An 18948-nucleotide genomic window follows, 5' to 3' on the forward strand; every position below is an offset into this window, starting at 1 on the left:
ACGGCTGTATCACGTCGTCCTGAAGCATTTCTTGAACTTGTCGGCGAATAGCGTCACGTTCCTTCGAAGAGACCCGATAAGGCGGCTGGTATAACGGTGGCTGGTTTGCGTCAACAATAATGCGATGCTTTGTGAGCGGAGTCTGCCTAACTTTAGAGGTCGATGCAAAACAGTCGCGGAAAGATTCGATAATGCTCTCTAGGCATTGCTTCTGATGAGAGGGGAGGTTCGGGTTCACGTCGGTCTTGATGGGAGTGGTCGGTGCCTCCACTGATGCCGGGATTTCGGACAACGCGTGCTGTCCCGCGAATTCACAAAGTTCTTCGAAATACGCAATAGCTGTTTTGCCAGGCAAACACTGAGGTGGAAAACCAAAATTGGTCACCAGAAGTTCGGTTCGCCCACTGTTCAATTCAATAATGCCGCGAGCTACACAGACTTGCCGACCAAGGAGCAGCGAGATGTTGGTTTCAGCGATGCCACGAGTGCTGGGGCTGTTATCGCACTCTACGGTAACAAACATGCTGGCTCTTGACGGGATTAGTACCTGGTCGTCACAGACGCATAGCTTAGCCCTGCGTGGCTCGGTATCGTCGTCGACAGGGCCTTGGGTGGAAAACGACACGATTAGCTCCTGAAGATTGATGACGGCACCGTACTCCTGAAGGAAATCCAAACCGAGTATGAGGTCCTTGGAGCACTCGGGTAACCACTCGGGGCTACCAGTGGTTGTTGTGGTTGTTGTCATCTTCCTTGACGGTTTTGTCAGGCCGCTAAACTCTGGCTGTAGGCCTAGCAGGCGGCGGCTCGCTTTGTGCACGGGGGTTGTGTCTACGCCCTGGGGACTGGCTTCAAAGGCGTCTTCGGAGTCAGTGTACATGGGACGTTACCCAGCACCTCCACCAAATATGTCACCGACAAACGGTTGAAGAAAGAGACCAGGTTCTAAGTAGACGAGGTGGGCGTGCCAGCCAGCAGGAAGCTCGAGCGAGGAAGACGACGTTCCTCGAGCACCTCGAGTGCCCAAGGCTTGGCAAATCCCAGCTTAAACAGTTCGGCCGCGGTACGGCGCCACTGAATGGTTCGTACGGTGGCAATATGTTGTATTAGCAGAATTGGAGATCGTCTTCCAAACAGTCCAGCCAAGAAAAAAGATTTTCATGCAAAAATTTTTTGCGCGCGTAACGAAGCGAGAAAAAGTCACCCTGGTAGGCAGCTTCACACTGTAACACAGCGTCTGTGAGCGCCTGTGACGTATCTCGCTCCGCCCTGCACTTTGTGTCAATGGCCGCATTTGTTTTTCCAGTCCCGGACTACTTGCTGGCAGGTCTCGGCTTCCTCTCGGACAGGAAAAGCGTCATGGTCACATGACCTACTTGCCATAGGCTGCTTTCGAACACGGCGCCAGAGCCGGGCTCCCCCTCGGTTACCGTACAAGGACGCTGTCATCTGCTAGCAGACGAAGCAAGCCACGGCCACTACGACGCCGAAGCAACGCCGTGCGCTCGATCATGATACTGAGTCGATTTAAAGACTGTACTGTCAGCTTAGCGTAGGTGCATTACAGAACTCAGCTTCGGAGGTATGCTCGCCGCTGCTGCTTGCGGCGAAGTTCGCACAAAGTAGCCCAACTCGTTGCGGAAAGGCGGATAGACGAAAGCCTCCGCAAAAATGTTGACAACAAGCTCTATAGCTGCTCCAGTATACGAGTGGTTCACCTGCGATGCTTTCAGGTAAGCGTACAGACAGCATGTGGCAAAACAAGCGAACAAGAACCTCTTGACGACACGAGCAAACAATACGCGCTCGCAGCTCCGAACGCGCGTCCGTGTGCGGTGGATTTCAAGAAAATAAACGAAGATGCAAGAACAAAAAGTCTTGCGATGGCTCAGAGAGGAGCTACGGAGCTCATGTGAAGGTTTAACGCATGATATCGACCTCCAGGAACACGAAAAGCACTCAAAATACACACGGAGTCTAACTTAATATGGCTGCCAGCGCGGCGCGCAGCTATCGTCTGCTGCCTTCTCAGCAGCACCAAGCAGCCCGCGGACTGCCATAGGCTAAAAACGAACGCGTTGCTATGGCGATGCAAGCAGGTGGGCGGAGCTTTCGGGCTGCCCGAGAAAAACAAATACCGGACTCGAGTCCGCAAGTAGTCCCGGACAGTCCGGAACTGAAAAACAAATGCGCCCAATGCGTTTTTGTTCCAGCGCGGCATTCCGAGAGGCCGCGGAGCGAAGCGAGATAAGCAGCGATAGCGCAGGGCGCAGTGAACTACGTCAGAGGCGCTCCCGCCGCTGCGTTACGGTGTGAAGATGCCTACCAGGCTGAATTTTTCGCGCCTCTTAACGTGCGTGTAAAATTTTGAATTGAAATTGTTTTTTCTCGGTTGGACTGTTTAGAGGACGATCTCCAATTCTGCGAATACAACATAGCCCCTAAAACAAAAATTAGAAATGTTAACATATTTCGTTAATCAGCGAACTAATTAAAGCAGTTTTCCTCTTGCCTGGCGCCCGCCGTAGCCTCCAGTATAGCCCCAGTGCTAAAATAAATCTAAAGCAATTTACCTTTTTTTAAATTTTGGGCCTTCTAAAAAAAACACCCGGTATAGTTGGTTAGGCTTTCCATTCTGGTCAGTTTGGCACCTTTGACCAGATTTTGAATTTTTTTTTAATTGTTTCAACTACTTAATTGATCAATACTAATAGTAATAATAGTGAGTTTATGCTGCACAACGCGCTGAATCCTATGACACCATCCGGAACATTCCGCGGCAAACGGCTGGCATGACACGATTTCTTTTCTTTATGCAACCCCCAATTATTGCCGGCACGAGGTGCTGTCGGGTAGAAGCCCTCCTCTAGCTTAGAGCATATTCTTAAAAACTGTGCAGAGTCTTAGGTGAAATACCCTTATTCACAATCTGCAAGAATGGCGGCCACGCCTCCGAAGACAAGATTGAGCGATGATGATGATGAGAGGGAAACGTACCAAACGGTTTGCGGTTGCGACTAACCCCGCTCTTAATGCCGACGAGAAGCCTGAGAGGTATTCTACGCAACCGTTCAGTATGCATTGCAGACCTACTTATACGGCACAGTCAACGAAAAACAATCGAATTGGAGCATACCCGTCGCTAACCGGATCTCACGGCGACAGAAATAATTAAGGAAAAGAAATTCGAACAACGAAAGTACTTAGGAAACCCAGGCAGGCTGGTGTCACAACAGTGCCCCGTTCCCTGCCTCCTACTAGAAACACGTCAGCCCTGAGAAGAACTGCGCGACTATTAATAGCGAGTCTTCCATTAGATCTGATAACATGGTGAACGTATCCAGCCTGGCACTCAAATCATCGGAATGAGTTCCTCTCTACGTGTCTAACCTTCTACCCCATGACGGGAGAAATTTAGTCAGTTCCAATTATACCAGGATCCAGATAAGTTCGCATGGAACTTACGCCTGCGTGAGTGTTTCCAAAACCGCGAAACAGACCGTGAAATGAACGTACCAGGGACACCCGGCAAATCATGGATTCCAGCCAAACACAGAGGCAAACATTTACATATGTATACATCACTGGTATTCAATAGCATTTCCTATCATCATATTCAAAATCTAAACCAAAAGCAGCCCACAACCCCCCCTTAAGTCTTCAAGCCTGTGGACCAAGGCGACGCTATCGTTGTTAAGGACAAGACCGATTACTTAAAGGAAGGTTTCTGACAATTCCAAAATAAACACTTTTACACTGAACTCACTGGCGACCCCATAGGAGACTTCGAAGTCGAAGTTAACAATCAGATATATCTCTCCTTCAAAAACAAAAGATGCCCCAGGATATGTTTAAAGCAATGACACCGGCCAGACCAGTCCCCGCACGGTTCTACCTCCTCTCGAAAATTCACAAACCAAACCGTCCCGACCGTCCCATTGTCTCAAGTAACAGCGAAAGAAGCTCCGAGAAATATGCACTCGTCCCACTATGACCAGCGCCGCAGAACACGTGCGATGGCACTCCATCGAGCGTACGGCTCCGAGCCAGACGCCGTATGGGTTGACGCTGCCTGCACGGATGATGAAGCGACAGCGGGTGTGGTGGCCTCCTCACACTACCTCTCCCTCCAGACACCTCCCCATAGGCTGCAGAGGAAGCCGCCACTGCGCTTGATATCACCCGCACGGAAGCCCGGTACATTTTAAGTGACTCGAAAACTGCGATTCTAAATTTTGCTCGATACCGAGTCTAAGTCCCTGCTTTTGGCATACTGGACTCGCCCGATGCACCCCCACCCCGCCAAATGGAGCTGATATGGGTGCCTGCGTACTCCGGGAATCCCGGATACGAGGCCGCCAACCATTTAGACCGGGCTCAGGTGGTCTCGGATCGGGGATACACGGAGAAGCGCATGCACTCGTTCAGCGTGCTGACGTAGGCCTATAGGGCCTCACGCCAGTTCTGCCCCCTCCCCACCCCTCCCTAGATAACAGACTACACACTCTCTCCCTTCACTCCTTCCCTATGCTCGGAACCCTTCGCCTCTGCCCGGCGGACCCTCCCTCGCGGGACCTAGAGAACCTCAAGACATGGGAGGACTGGGAGACCCGGCTGGGCTGCCAGTGTTATCGACCTTAGGATCATAACACTTGAGTGCAGTGGTGTCGTGCGGGGACCCTGGGGCGTGCCCCGAATTTCTCTTACAATAAAGTTTTTTCTTTTTTCATTTATCCCCCCCCCCCCCCCTCCCCTTGTCCGTGTTCGTTCTTCGTTCGTCCTGTCCACCCTTGCGCCTTGTACCAATTGGGATATTCGTAAACCGCCATTCATAATCTGAGAAAACCTGCCATAAGCGCTCCACCCCATTCTTATTCTTCTAGTTATTATCCGCTCATGACCCGTTCTACACTGACTGTCTAACTCATTGATCATGCTTTTCACTTCATCTCCTGGGTGACTTAGGAAGGCAGTGACATCTGTGGATCGGATACTACTTGCATACACTTCATTTACAGTTATCCCCAACTGTTCCCAAACCAGGTCTGGGAATACCTCCTGTAAACAGGCCGTGAATAGCATTGGCGAAATCATGGCTGCCTACCTGACGCCCTTCTTTATTAGAATTTTATTGCTGACTTTATGGAGGACTATGGTAGCTGTGCAGTTGCTATAGACGTCTTCCAGTCGTTACGACACATATATTATTGTATCAACGCGCGGTGCTTGGCTTGCTGTGTGCGTCGTAAGGGCGCTTGATCATCATCACCAGTCTGACTGCGCCCCCTGCAGGGCAAATGCATTTCTCATGTCGCTCCAATTAACCCTGTCCTTTGCCAGTTGCGACCACCGCCCACTGCTACGCTTGCCTCCTCTTGAAATCCATTCCATTACCCTTAAGGACCAGCGGTTATCCTGCCTTCGAATTACATGCTCTCCTCAAGCCCATTTGTACCTTGTGATTCCAACTAGGATGTTATTAACCCGCATTTGTTCCCTCACCCACTCTTCCTGCTTCAAAGGTCTTAACTTCACACCTATCATTTTTCTTTCCATGGCTCGCTGCGTTGTCCTTAACTTAAGCTGAACGGTTTTTTGTTGCGGTATCAAATGGTGAATTGCCGTTGATGATCTCAGAGGACCTGCCATATGCGCTCCACCCCATTCTTATTCTTCGAGTTATTTTCCTTTCCCTTTCATCAGCAGCTACTACCTGCCCTAAGTGCACGTACTCAATTACCACTTACAGCACACCGCTACAAATTGTGAACTGCTGTTCGCTTGCTAGACTGTTCAACACTACTTTGGTTTTACGCAGACGATACGATTGTCTTGTCTCAAGGTTACCGCTTCTCAGACGCAAGCTCTCAAATGCAAAATGCAGTTAGTGTAAACGTCTCTAAAACAGCTTATCTCTTTCCACAATCATTTGAAGAAAGTTTAACTCTTCCACTACTGTTGCACTCGCTCGCTGGTTCCGTATGGCTCATCTGTTAAATGTTCGGATGCCTTACTTGACACTGAGTTCGCCTGGAATGACCGCCTGATTTATGTATGCTAATGACTTACGATTCTCGAATTTTAACGTCCTGCTCACAGAACCGTATTCTGAGTCATTTTTGGTCTCATACATCCTCATCATCAACCTGACTACGCCTACTGCAAGGCAAAGGCCTCTGCCATGTCCCTCAAATTAACCCTGTCTTATCCCCAACTGTTCCCAAATCAGGCATCGGAATACCTCGTGCAAACAGGCGGTGAATAGCATTTGCGGAATCGTGTCTTCCTGCCTCACACACTTCCTTATTGGAATTTTATAGCTCACCTTATAGAGGAATGCGGTAGCTGTGCAGTTGTTACAGATATCTTCCAATATTTTCACATAACACTCTTCTACACCCTTAATCCACAATTGATGCACGACAGCTGAGATTTCCACTCAGTCAAACGCTTTCTCGTAATCAATTAACGCGATATACCAGATGTCCCAGCTAAATGTAACCAAGCTTTAAAAAAACACACGGTGGCCTAGCCGTCTGAAACCAAATGAGGGTTGTTTATAGTCGCGTGACCTAGTCTGCAGTATTTTTTCGTTCTTCAAGGTTGACGAATTAGTTCAGCTTAATTAACTAACTTTTTAATTATTGACTTGAGGAACACGGTGTCAATGGAGAAGTTGTAGATCGCTTTGAGAAACAGCTTACTGATACATTTGCAGCAAAGTAATATTTACGTAAAGCAGTTTTTTTACCAGCCTTTAACCATAACCCGCACAATAAGGAAAAGCTTCCACATGACAACTGTGCCACTTCAACGTCCCAAGACGCGCCTTAAAGAATAAAATCAATTTTTTCTGAAGTCCTCTCCTCGATGAGACTTTGGGTGCACATTGGGGCAGAGAAGTGAGCGAGCAGCTGGTCACGTGACAACTTTCTTTTAATGCCAATAAATGAATCTACGTAAATCGTAACTTGACAGAAACAGCACTACTAGCGGTTTTTCGAGGTGATCTAAAAACTTTTGTATTGACACTTTCTTCCTGAAGTCAATAATTAAAAGGTTAGCTAATTAAACTTATCTAATTATTAACTTTGAAGGGCGAAGAAATACTCAAGACTAGGCCACGCGACTTATGAACAACTCTCAGTTGGTTTCACTAGACTATGACACTTCGCCTTTTTTAAAAGTTTGGTTACATTTAGCTGGGACACCCGCTATATATAGGGTTTGGTTATATTCTGCTCATTTCTCTATCACCTGATCAATAGTATGAATATGGTCTGTGTGAAGTGTTCTTTTCAAAAGCCTGCTTGATCATTCAGTTGACTGAAATCTAAGGTTATACCTACTATTAGCGATTACTGCAGTAAATACCTTATAGGCAACGGACAGTAAACTGACCAGCCTGTAATTTTTCAAGTCCTTGACGTCTCCTTTTCTATGAATTAATGGTCGCGTTCTTTCAAGCTTCTGTTTTGACGCTACCCTATTCTTCTTGCCATTGTTGGGAGTTTTCGTACCATGTGCCACTGCACACACACTAGTGCATTTCTATACATTACCGACTTCCCTAAAAATGTAACATCTTCAATAGGACTCTTTGCAGACGACTGTGTGGTCTACAGTGAATTAAACAATACTAATGACGTTCCATCACTCCAGGCAAAGCTAATACCTATCTCTAATTGGTGTTCGCAATGGCAAATGACGCTTAACGCGGCTATGTGTAATGTAATGCACATTTGCGTCGCAGAAATTCATGCTACGTTTCCTATTTTATTTCTTTTTCTATTCTGACACCCCTAACATCTTACAAACATCTCGGCGTCATTCTAACCGCATGCTTGGACATCTGAAATTTAATTTTTATTTAGCACCGGCACCTGTGAAGCTTCTTGTGTACAAGTCACGTGTCCGTGCTAAATTCGAATATGCTAACTCTGTTATGCTAATAGGGTCAGGACAACCATAGACTTACATCAACCAAATTGTTGGTTTGGTTTATTGGGGTTTGACGTCCCAAAGCGACTCAGGCTATGAGGGACGCCGTAGTGAAGGGCTCCGGAGATCTCGATCACCTGGGGTTCTTTAATGTGCTGTGACATCGCACGGTACACGCGCCTCTAGAATTTCGCCTTCATCGAAATTCGAACCCGCGTCTTTCGGGTCAGCAGTCGAGCGCCGTAACCACTGAGCCACCGCGGCGGGGCCAATCAACCAAATGATCAGGCAGGCTTTCGTAAAGGATACTGGGCGGTAGACCATAATCACGCTCTCAATCAGGTGATAGAGAAATGCGCAGAATATAACCAGCCCCTATATATAGCGTTCATCGATTACGAGAAAGCATTCGACTCGGTAGAAAACTCAGCTGTCATTCAGGCATTGCGGATTAAGGGTGTAGAAGAGTTTTATGTGAAAACATTGGAAGATAATTATAACGATTGCATATCTACCATAGTCCTCCATAAAGTCAGCAATAAAATTCCAATACGGAAGGGTGTCCGGCAGGGAGACATGATCTCGCCTATGCTATTCACTGCCTGTTTACAGGAGGTATTCTGGGGCCTGAAGTGGGAGCAGTTGGGGATAAGAGTTAATGGAGAATACCTAAGTAATTTATGATTATTTGAATTAATTGGAGTGACATGGGAGAGGCCTTTTCCCTGCAGTGGCCGTAGTCAGGCTGATGATGTTATTGATGACCTGGAAGCAGTACAGAGCCGAGCTGCCCGTCTTATCACCCGTAACTATGACGGGCTGTCGAGGGTCAATGAAATAAAAAAAATAATTGTCCCTAACCCCTCTTTTCCTTAGCAGGGCAGTGTCACTCATGTGTCTGTTTCTTCAAAATTTACAGGATGAATTGAATTCTTCGAGATGCACTGACGACGCACATATGGTTCATCCCACATTGATCGATCATGCAAAGTTGGCGTTCCCCGGTGCTGTACAACAATATGCATTAATTCTTTCATTCCAAATGCATCGTCGGCGTGGAACTACCTTCCACCACAAGTTGTACTCGGAAATGAGATTGAAGAGTTCAAGAGGAAGATGTCAGTATATGATTGCTTACCATAGTCATTTTTGAATTTTTCTATTCTGCGTTTCATTTGGTTGTACCCATGCATTCTGTTACATTATAGCATTCTATAACGTGCCCATCTGAGTGTTCAACATTTGCACAAATGGCGTTATTATATTTCTCATATCAATTTGCCTTCTTGTGTGAATTTTTTCCTCTTGGTACATGTATTCATTCTCGTGCTTCGGTTTATCGACTGACATATTTCCGCCAGTTCATCATCAGCCTGACTACACCCACTGCAGGGCAAAGGCCTCTGTCATGTCTCTCCAATTAACCCTGTCGTTTGTCAGTTGGCGCCACTGTATCCCCGCAAACTTCTTAATCTCATCCGCCCACCTAACTTTCTGCCGTCCCCTGCTACGTTTGCTTTCTGTTGGAATCCACTCCGTTACCCTTAAGAACCAGCGGTTATCTTGCCTTCGCATTGCATGCCCTGCCCAAGCCCATTTCTTCCTCTTGATTATCTTTCATTGTGTCACAGTAGTGGTTTTTTTTTTTTTGCTGTCTGCGTTATGCCCTCCTGTAACCAATGAATTTTTTGTTTCTATGTATCGCTCAAATCAATAATGCCCTGTGGGCCATGGGAGTATCGGAACTGAATAAAAAAATATACGCCGCCCGTTTTTATCGTAATTGAGCTAGTAAGGCTTTCGATTGAAAGGTTCCTCGCGCTAAGCTTGCCGGCTAAGCGCATTAATCTGCGAAAGCTGATTGGCATTAGCGGATTTGTGCTCAAGTGCACACTCGGCCTTCTGCCGCTCGCGGATTTCCCAGCACACTTCACGGACTCAAAGGACAGCTTACACGAAAAAACTGCCTAGTTTCCAGTGTTACCTTTTCCGCAGCATAAAAACATTCGTTTTTGAGGAACGGAAATGCCGCTCTAACTTCCTGACGTCTCGATAGACACCCGAACCTCGCCGAAATAGAAGTAATAAAGGAGGGAAGAAATGTGTAAGGAGGGAAGAAATGTGGTAAGGCAATACGTCTACCTAGGTCACGTAGTGACCGCTATTTCGGATCATGAAAGGGAAGACAAATGTTTATCTCCTGGCTTGTTATATCTATTCTCAGAACAAATCCCATCAAATTCTGGTGTATCCTCTACCCTATAGACATAAATCTAATCGGCTCGATTAGATTTATTAGATTAGATTAGATGTTTAATATCTACTCCATCATTGCACAAGGGAAGTATTCCTGATGATCGTACGATAGCCCAAATTGCTCCCATCTTCAAAACAGGTGATTGCGCATGCCCAGCTATCATATAATATCCCCTACTAGCATAAATTCTAAACTTCTAGGGAACATTATAGCATCAAACTCAATGTCCCACCTAGATTCAATTAACCTCTTTTATCCGCATCAGTATAGCTTCCGGAAATCGCTTTCACGTGAAACACAGCTGGCCGTGTTCACCCAACACATACTTAAGGACATGGACCATAACCTCCAGACAGATGCAATCTTTTTAGACTTTTTCAAAGGCATTCGAATGCGTATCTCATCATCGTCTGTTTGCGAAACTTTCGTGCCTCGGGATTCCTACCAATCTAATTATGCTGGCTTGAACATTTTTTTAAAAGAGCGCTCGAAGTTCAAATCCGCAAATGACGTCTACAGGTTTTCCCACTGAATTTAATCCTAGTGCCAGCAGAAATAATCTGAGCGCCGACAGATATAATCTGCCTGCTATGTAACTTAATCTAAGCGCCAGCGTATTTAATCCCAGTGCCAACGCAAATAATACAAGCGCCAGCTGTTTTAATCCAGGTGCCAACCAATTTAATCCGCATGCGAATAAATGCGAACAGAGAATAAATAAAGCGAAGTTAAGATATTTTCTGAGACCATGCAAGCCTGTGAGTCACATTCTCATGCACTATTTCGTTTTCTTCGCATACCTTGCAACATCAAAGAGCCATTAGCAGCTGTTAAACCTCAGTATTTTATGCAACTCTTGAGGCTTGTGACTGTCGTGTATTAGTTGGGTAAGCACTGCTGATTATGGGTTGTCTTATGCGCTGAATCTGCATGCTAGTTACAATTCCGGCCTTTATACTGTTTTCATGCAACCGGTTCAAAATTTTTTCGGGAGGCTGTGATAAAGAATCAACACCACTAGCAGAAACAAAGGTAGCAGTGTAATGCAGAGTTCTTCTAGGTGGGACGAGTCACAGAACCGGAGGAACGGTTCTTCACTTCAAGGTTTATTTAGTTTTAGAACGGAAAGTGAGAGAAGCTACACCGGAGCTTACAGCCTAGGTCAAGAATAGCTACTGGCGGCTGCCTTATAGCGGTGTTAACAATCTAGGCTTATACAAGCACAGAAGGGGCCGTCTTTGAAATGCAGTTTTATTTTCTGTAGGACATTAGGTGGCGCAAAGTGTGATCTCACATTTTACATGTCATCTTCACGCAAAGCTGCTGGTATAAAAGAAAAGTTATGGCGGTCGAAAGCAGCGCATTCTACTCGCTGTACTTGCTGCATACAGTGTGGAGCAGCGTCGAGCAATAAACTGCGCCGATGCTCCCTTTTAGTCAGTCCGGGCGGAGTGGTGAGCGCCAAGTCTCTCCGCTCGCTGAGGAAAGCTTTGACTTCAGACTTGAACTTCGAAAACACTTCCTCTATAGGGTTAAAAAATGGTCTGTAAGGAGGCAACCTCTTGATTGAGTGCAGCTGACTGGCCAGGATTGCCTGTTCCGCTTGGCTGTGAGCGGGAGCATTATCAAAAATAAAAACGGCTTCTGAACCAGGCTCTTCACTTTCGACACGGGCTGATATATCGCTCAAAAATTCCTTAAACACGACCCAGTGAACCTTGTCGACAGCCGTCCAATGTATGACACCGTTTGCTGACATACAGGCGATAATGTTAAGGTTTGCGCCTCTGGTGCCAGTCGTCGTCTGCACCGCAGGTTGCCCCTTAATCGCACGGCCGAAGCTCTTTGAACACCATATGTTATAGTTGGTCTCATCAACGTAAAACCTGCACAAGCGGGGTCCTTCACACTGCAGCCACTGCGCATATGCTTTGCGGGTGCGTTTCACGTCATCTCTGTTGCGGTCGATCGGCCTCTGAGTCACCAACTTCATAGAGTAGCCGTGCGCATCCAGTAGGCGATCGATGCTACTTGTGCTGATGGCAATTCCGGGCAATTCTTCTTCCGCCGCCTGCTTTATTTGCTTTAGAGTGAAAGCAGAGTTGTTGTCCACAATAATTTTGAGAGCCGCTACAACCTCATTTCCGAATTTCTTCGACGTTCCGCCTTTCTTCAACACCTCTCTATCGGTAGCTGCAATTGATCTTGCTGTCTTTAAATTGATGCCCAGCGTGTCTGCCATTTTTTTTCACATCTCCTCCACGCCTTGACACATCGAGAATTCTGGCCCTGTCATGTTCAGAGACTTTGCTGTTCTTTCTTCTTGGTGCATCTGGGAGCTTGAATGGCGGTCCTCGTTTTCGGTGTCCAATTAGGATCTAAGCTCACGGCTCATCGGCTTCCATGGAAGAAAATACTGCGCGTTAATGTCCATGCGAGATGTAAGAAAAGTGGTACACTATCACCTGCTTATAGTATACGAGTGCGTACCACCACCGTCCGGCTCTACTCCGTTGTGCAAATGCAGCCACAATGCGGCACACACAAAGCCGTCTGCTTTGAAACTTCCTTTTCTTCTGTGTTTTTAACAATGCTTTTTTACGTGCCTGAGAAATAAATCTTATTTCTTGAAAAAGAAAGTTCACAGATTTCTATAACGAGTGCACATATCTATGTCTTTTTCTGTTGTCCTAGCATATTTTGCAAAAGCAGACGACAATCCACAAGAAATGGAGGCGCAAAACTTGCCTTTTGCTTTGGAACTTTCCATCATTGGCTGTGTACCTTTTTTTCACACGAAACTACGTAGGGCTAATCTAAAGTACGGTTTATTAACACTTTCTTTGACTATCTGACAAAATAATCGCATCTTTTATTGAAGACAGTGGATTCAATGTTACATTATAAACAGTGTGTGCATTTGTGCCCTCCTCCGTTCTATGGTCGTAATAAAGAGCTAGTAAGCCATAGCACTGAGCCCCTGTGCAGCTTTTTAATGCTGATATTGTGCGCTTTAAACGGCGCTTTAAAACACTTGTATCAAAGTATTGTTGGTTATAATATTGATGAAAGCTATGCAATATGTGGACACTTCGCTTAGGCATCGCATGGTTTGAAAAATTATCTAATCTTTATTCCTGGTATTCGTGTTCTATGCTTTGGAGTCTTCTACAGCATTCGTTTTTCGAGTGTGGATTAAATTGGTTGGCGCTCGCATTGTTTGAGTTGGCGCTTGGATTAAATACGCTGGCGCGTGGATTAAATGTTTTGCACTCAGATTAAATTCATGGCACGCAGATTATATCAGTCAGCGCGTAGATTATTTCCACTGGCACTAGGATCAAATTCAGTAAGAAAACCTGTAGTCACCCTTACGAGATGTAACATCACGTGTCCCTCAAGGGGCCGGCCTATCACCATTACTTTTCTTAATATACATTAACGACCTACCCTCTAACATTCAATGCAAATTACGAGTCTTCGCGCATGATTCGCCATTTATAATGCAATAAATATCCCGACTGATAACCTTGTTTTGCAACAGGACCTTGACGTTATTGCATCATGGTGCGAAAAATGGCGAGCGCCATTACATCTATCTGAATGCACATCATTTTCCCTCACTCACAAACCCACCATATCGCATGTGCACACTAACAGTATCTCATCAGTGCCGATCACCGCTGCAATATCTTATAATCACCTAGGTGTACATCTCGCACCATCATTTTCATGGGTCACCCACATTACAACTATTTGCTCCGATACTACACTCACACTTGGCTGCCAGAGAAGTAATCTGAAATCTGCATCCCCTAACATAAAACAGCTGGCGTACGAAACATTTCAAGACGAAACATTTGTACGGCCAAAATTATAGTGTGCATCATCCATCTGGCACCCATGGCAATCATATCTCACCGTCGATTTGGAATCGATCCAAAATCGTGCAGCTCGGTTCATTACTTCATGTTACTCAAGAGAAACCGGCGTCACCGCCCTCAAGCAGTCCCTCCGAGTCACGCCCTGTCGTTTCCCGCCTATGATTACTCAATACATTTGTCATAGCACGAGAACACGACACACTCTATTAACCACGTCACTACGAACGTCCTTACGGCTCAGTCACGGAAACCCGATAGCACGCATAGGGTGCCCGCACGAATGCTTACAACAACCCATTCTTTGCCAACGCGAGAACACTCGAATTCACAGCCTAACGACATCGTTTCATGCACTGATCACAAAACATTCCGGGAGAAAATAAAAATTCATCTCATACAGATCCTGGTCGCATAAGCGCACTTTGCAGCAAATATTGTTTAATCTGTCTTTCAAGAGTGGTGTATCACCTGTTGTCGAATCCTGTCATGGTTGGAGCCCTTGCCATGTGAGTGTGCACGTTTGATTTCCTGTTTGTTATGCATGTTCACATCGCCTTACGCCGTTTCAACAATACGTCCCCCCTTATGTAATGCCTTCAGGCGTTTAAGAAAACAATAAATGAAATGAATTAACTGAAAGAATAAGAATGGGGTGGACCGCATATGACAGGCTCTCTCAGATATCATGAATGGTAGTTTACCAATATCCCTCAAGAGAAAAGTATACAACGGATGTATAGTACAGGTACTCACCTATGAGGCAGAAACATGGAGGCTAACGAAAAGGGTTCAGCTTAAGCTAAGGACGACGAATCGAGCTATGGAAAGAAAAATCATAGGTGTAACGTTAAGAGATCGGAAGCGGGCGGAGTGGGTGAAAGAACAAACGCTGGTTAAGGACATCCCAGTCGAAATCAAGAGGAGAAAATGGCCTTCGGCACGGCATGTAATACGAAAGCAAAATAACCGGTTGTCGTTAAAGGGCAACTGCATTGGTTTCAGAAATCGATGAGCTTAAATGGGTCGGATGTGTGAAACTTGCAGGTAAAGCATGCGTAGTCCTTTTGGGCTAGCATTTGAAATGGTGAAGTAATCGCCGATTAAAATCGCGACGGCCTTCGGGCTTCTCCGCAGAGCACAACGCCAAGGGGGGGGGGGGGGGGGGCATGATGACGTCATCGAAGGTATCGGTACATTTTCAATGCATACACGCCCAATTTGAAGGAAAAACCAACGTCGCCAAAGGCAATGCCCTCCGAACGTTGTTAGGCAGCATTCAACAAGGAACGCTAGTGTGTGGCTGACGGCAGCGGTAACTTGAAATCATACCTTCTGTGACGTCACGCTAAACTTCCCCGCACTCCTTTGGTGCTTTGAGGAGAAGCGCAAAATTCAATCGTCGATTACGTGACCATTTTAAATGCTAGTGCAAAAAAACGTGGCATGCTTTACCTACAGCCTATATAGATTTGAATCCTTGAACATCGCGAAATTCTCAAAAAGTGGTGCAGCTGCCCTTTAAGCTTACGTTACGTTATATAGGGTTTTATGGCGCATAAGCAACTATGGCTATCATTCAAATTCAAATTCAAATTCACTTTATTTCTGGTAGAAAGCAAGTATACATCATGAGCAAGAGAGTTTAAAAGAGGATGATTCTACCAAGGAAGACGAGGCAAAAGGCGTTTCATCTACGCCTGACAAGGCCTCGCCTCCTGGCGAGATACATTGCACTCTCTATGCTACAAATGCCGTTGAAAAAAAGTATGTTACACCATTCATTACGTGCAGAAAACAGAAGCATTGTGAACAAGCATTATATGAAATTAAAACCGTAAGTACTACAGAAAACAAGAGAATTTTTCTTCAAAAAAAAAGCTTACATCACAACCTGTTAGTTATTATTGTGTCAAAAGGTAAGAACCACAGTTGCATAAATATTTATCTCAACAAAAGATTAGCTCCTAACCAGAAAAATTATTACAGTGTCAAAAGCATGAAGAAGCAACATTTGTATCGACATATTTCAATAATCTAACAATGAACACAGCAATACAAACGAAACACAAACCTAAATGAGATAACAAGGAGACAGATCATTTTTTTTCTACCAGGAGTACTTTTTTTATCCGTGCTTTATAAGTATACGGTATACGGTAAGTATAAGTATGCGCCAAACACAAGGTTAGATGATGTTATGTCAAGTGTACAGAGGTTACATTATAATAGATTTAAAACATTGGCTTTCTTTAGAAACTTACAAACAAGTGAAAACTCGACAAGTGCTTGCTCGCCTAAAAGCAATGCGGGATGAAATGGAATGTGTTCATTGTAAAATGCCGTAAAAAAACTTTTTCTAAGTACTTCGAGATGCGAACAAGAAATTAAAATGTGATTTACTGTGAGCTCCTCACCACACATTTCACACAGAGGTCTGTCTTTTTTTGTTAATAAGAAGTTATGGGTGATGTGTGTGTGACCTATGCGTAAACGACATAAAATTACTTCGATAAAACGCTCTTTATGGCGGCATGATTTCCATTCTTTTAAAATGGGCTTTACAGTATGCAGCTTGTTGTTTCCTTCATTTTCCCAAGAGGCTTGCCATTTGGCTCTTAGTTTGCTACGTACTAACTTCATCTAATCCCTAGGAGGCAAATTCACATGTTTTATTTCCATGGTTCCGGCTTGTGCAGCACACATGTCGGCTCTCTCATTATCCCTAATGCCAACGTGACTGGGAACCCAGCAGAATTTTATAACATGTTTTTGTGTTGTGATCTTTACTATGTTGTGTATGATGCTTCCTATCAGTGGCTCCGTGGCATTTTTGGATTTTAATGCTGTAAGAACGCTCAGTGAATCTGTATAAATGATGCTGTTTTTGATGTTTTCATTTGTTATTTTCTGTACCGCAACACAAATGGCATAACACTCAGCGGTGAAAACTGTAGCACAAGACGGCAGTCGTACTGCATTTTTATTTTCTCCTTGTATTACTGCGCTTCCTACATGAGCATGAGTTTTTGACCTGTCAGTATAAAATGACGTGTAATTTCTGTATTTTTCTTGTAGTGCTAGATATTCTTGTATTATATGGTCGTGTGGTGTACAGGTTTTCCTGAGGCGTGTTAGTGTGACGTCACACACTATGGGGAGAGTGTACCACGGTGGTAGCGCTTCGTGTCTTGGGGCAATATTTTTGATTTCGTTTAGTATGTTCAGAGTTTGACATTTTTCTTCGAAGCGCAAGAGCAACGGCTTAATCGCATGGGGCTTGTTGTTGAAGAGTATTCGGGATGGGCATTTCGTGACAATTGGGTAACAGAGATGTTTGGGCTGAGAAAGGATTTTGAGGATGTATGTACAAGTTAGTGCTGTTCTTCGATCTTCTAAGGAAGGTTCATTAGTTTCCACATACAGACTTGCTATTGGTGAAGTTCTGTAAGCACCGGAAGACAACCTTAAACCAAGATTGTGGACAGGATCCAGTCGTTTTATGTAGGACGGTCTTGCTGAGCCATATACTATGGACCCATAGTCTAACTTAGAGCGAACCAGAGAACGATATATATGTAACAGGGAAGCTCTATCAGACCCCCAGCGTTTTCTTGATAGTATTTTCAGCATATTGAGGGCCAGGGAAGCTTTTTTCTTTAAGCTGTTTATATGTGGCAAGAAAGTGAGCTTTTTATCGAAAGTTATCCCTAGGAATTTATGCTCTTGTTTGACAGGTAGTGGGGTTTGGTTTAAATATAGTGTGGGGTCGGCCTGTAGGCCTCGTCTCAAAGAGAACAGAACCGCTACTGTTTTCTGAGGGGAAAATCTAAATCCGTTTCTATCTGCCCAGGTAGCCAGTTTATTTATTGTTATTTGTATTTGCCGCTCACAGGTAGGTATGCTGGAAGACGTGCATGCTATTTGGAGGTCGTCTACGTAAACTGAGTACGTTATCGATTTTGGGATTACTTTTCCTATGGAGTTCATTTTGATGACAAATAAGGTCGTGCTGAGGATGCACCCTTGGGGCACTCCAGTTTCTTGGATAAAAGTCTTGGAGAAGGTTGCGCCTAGGCGGACTCTGAACGTTCGATTGGTCAGGAAGTCGCTCAAACAGCTCAGCATCCTGCCGCGGATACCTAGGTCCGCTAGGTCACGGAGGATACCTAACCTCCACGTGGTATCGTAAGCCTTCTCCAGATCAAAGAAGACTCCGATACAGTGTTGGCTGTGGATGAACGCTTCCCGGACTGTGTTCTCAAAGCGTACAAGGTGATCGGTTGTGGAACATGTCTTTTTAAAACCGCACTGGTGTATATCTAAAAGTTGCTGGGACTGAAGTATGAAGGTTAGTCTGATGTTTAGAATGCTTTCGAATGATTTTGCTATACAGCTAGTTAGTGCTATTGGCCTGTAACTGGTGGGACTAGTTTGTGGTTTGCCAGGTTTTAGAAAGGGTACTATGATTGCTTCTTTCCATGCTTGGGGGATTTCTCCAGTCATCCATATTTTATTGAAAAATTTTAGGAGAGCCTCTATGGCAGCCTCAGAGAGGTGAGCAAGCATGGCATAATGTATATTGTCTGGGCCTGGTGCTGTCATTTTACCGGATGTTAGTACTGTGTTTAGTTCCTGCATGGTAATAAGCTGATTGTAGTCTTCATGTATGCATGTTCCAAAGGGCAGGCTTTGTTTTTCTACTATTGTTTTGTGCTTTTGAAATGTGTGTGTGTAGTTGGATGCGCTTGAAACTGTGGAAAAATGCTCACCCAATATGTTGGCCTGCTCTTCTAATGTTTTTTGAGTACCGGGTGTTGTTAGCATTGGAAATGTGAATGGAGTAAAATTTCCTGTGAATTTCCGCAC

General features: G+C 45.1%; 2 long non-coding RNA genes across 2 annotated transcripts in view; one reads left to right on the plus strand and one right to left on the minus strand.

The window, feature by feature from the left end:
• The window catches only part of LOC149340730 (uncharacterized), a 35426-nt gene extending 26451 nt beyond the window's left edge, over positions 1 to 8975 (plus strand). Inside the window, exon 3 of the long non-coding RNA XR_016283876.1 lies at positions 8861 to 8975. This is a non-coding gene — a long non-coding RNA (uncharacterized LOC149340730). The remainder of the gene's footprint in view (positions 1 to 8860) is intronic.
• Positions 1 to 18948, minus strand: part of LOC149340731 (uncharacterized) — a 56785-nt gene that overhangs the window by 5520 nt on the left and 32317 nt on the right. The window lies entirely within an intron of this gene.

Source organism: Amblyomma mixtum, chromosome 6 (genome assembly GCF_055824585.1).
Source record: "Amblyomma mixtum isolate Tamu chromosome 6, ASM5582458v1, whole genome shotgun sequence".
Classification (NCBI taxonomy): domain Eukaryota; kingdom Metazoa; phylum Arthropoda; class Arachnida; order Ixodida; family Ixodidae; genus Amblyomma; species Amblyomma mixtum.